We start from the raw sequence: 2,424 nt of genomic DNA, 5'->3' as shown, positions 1-2,424 counted from the left end.
ACTCGCATCAACCACTGGCCGGTAAACTCATGCTGAATCCAATACCAGCTGGTCCCTGGCAGGATATATCAGTTGACTTTATGACAGATCTGCTTGAATCAAACGGGTATGATTCAGTAATGGTGGTAGTAGATCGCTTCTCCAAAGAAATGGTATTCATTCCCACCAATAAAACAATTACAGCTGCTGGTACGGCAGACTTATTCAAAGATTTTGTATGGTCTACCCATGGGTTACCAGAAATGGTTATCTCCGATAGGGGACCCCAATTCAGTAGTGAATTTACGAAAGAGTTATGTCAGATGCTGGACATCAAACCTAAATTATCAATGGTGTTCCATCAGCAGACTGATGGACAAACGGAGAGGCTCAATCAGGAATTGAAGCAATACCTCCGTATATTTATTAATGACAGACAGACAGATTGGGCCAAGTGGCTAAAGATAGCCCAGTTCTCACATAATATTGAACAGTTGTCGGCTACAGGAAAGGCACTATTTGAGGTTACAAGGTTGTACCTCCCCAGAATGGGTGTAGAACCTGGTAAAAGCAAGAACAAGGCTGCAGGGAACATGGCTAAAGACATGAAATCTGTCTTAGACAAAATGTGCAAGGCGCTATTCAAAACTGCAGAGCAGATGAAAGACAGGGCAGAGCATAGACACTCCAAGGCCCCTGATTACAAGGTTGGCGCCCTGGTCTGGTTAGAGACCGACCACTTAAAATTGAAAGATCAGCAGTCTAGAAAACTGACCAAAAAGTGGATTTGTCCTTACCGGATTAAGGAAGTCAAACCCAATGCAGTGGAGCTAGAACTCCCAAAACAAATGAGGGTAGTACCCATGGTCAACATTAGCCGAGTAAAACCCTATAAAGGGCCGCTGCCGGGACAGCGCGTAGACAGGCCCGGACCGGTAGTAGTCACCCAGGAAGATGAAGAATAATTTGAAGTTGAACGGGTGGTGGATGCACGCTTGAAGCGTGAAAAGTTAGAGTTTCTAGTCCTATGGAAGGGCTATGGAAACGAGGACAGAACATGGGAACCAGAAGCCCATCTGGATAATTCCCGCAATGCTGTTTGCAAATTTTATTCTAAGAATCCCTCGGCTCCTAGGAAGCTTAGAGGCATGGATTTGAACCTTTTTAATTCCCTTTTTCAACCTATGCCCAAAGATTTAACTACTACCTCTAATATTTGGTCTCACCTGGAAGTTGAGCCTTAGAAGGGGGGTAGTGTTACAATAACACAATTCTCAGACCTTTAAATTTCATTCTCCCCTTCAACTTTCTTTTGTAGTTTTCACACCCTATGCCATACGGCACTTTCCATTATTTTTCAAACTCTACTTCTTGCGTTGTGCTGCTTTTTCCATTTTTAGATACAAGTTTCTCACACAGTGGAGCTGGACACATAAGCTGTGCCCCATGACATCATCAGCCACTGCCTCCATCAACTGTACAGTACACATGTACAAACAAACTGTAGTGGTATATATACCCTAATAGATCAAGGAGACTCCTCAGTGAGTCCTCCTGTTGTTTACCCACAACAAACTTGGTCCTATCTAAAGGGTAACCACTCCCCTCACTTCTTTATAGCTTTGTCTGAGTTGTGCACCAGAGTATACAAACTCTTGGTTGTAACAAGTAGCCCCCTGGAGCATGGTCTACCATGTCCTTTGGGACAACTACATGGGACATCCAAAAAGCTAATGGGACATCCCATTGGACCATGTAGGATATCCCAATGGGACATCTGGGATGGTCCAATAGTCTAATTTTCAGTGGGACATCCCACTAGGACATCTGGGATAGACCAATGGTCCAACTTTCATTGGGATATCCTATTAATCACAGAGGTGTCTGGGGTCCCTATAACAATTTATTCTATGGCATATGTTTGTTACTTACAAGTCTGATTGAAGATATAAATGGGTATATATACCTATGCCATACACTTTATATTGTAAAGATGCAATAATTATAATACACAAGCTATAGGATAGAAATAACAATAACCTTTGTTTGTCTATTAATGCAAAGGGAAGGATTTACCATATTAATATGATCAAAGATACCTAAAATGATATTACTGTTTATTACAACCTTTAATTAGTCATACCATATATAATAGGATAAATATGCATTATTATGCCACATTCAGTAACAAGTTTAATTTATAATACTCTGAATTGGCTCCTGAGCTTTATGGCCATAGTAATAATCATAAAATAGGTTTTTCCCTTATCAGCATACTCAACAAATACACAAATCAAACAAACCATGCAATGCAACACCAAATCTTAATAATATTATAACAGTATCTTACTTTTCATATATAACAATCTAAATCTTGAAAACTACTATTGAATTTTGACCTCATATTTATCATTGTGCTACTGCAACAATAATCAACTGAACACA

This window comes from Serpula lacrymans, assembly GCF_000218685.1.
Source record: "Serpula lacrymans var. lacrymans S7.9 unplaced genomic scaffold SERLAscaffold_1, whole genome shotgun sequence".
NCBI lineage: Eukaryota > Fungi > Basidiomycota > Agaricomycetes > Boletales > Serpulaceae > Serpula > Serpula lacrymans.
The sequence above is the reverse complement of the archived record's forward strand: the minus strand, read 5'-3'. Positions refer to the sequence as shown.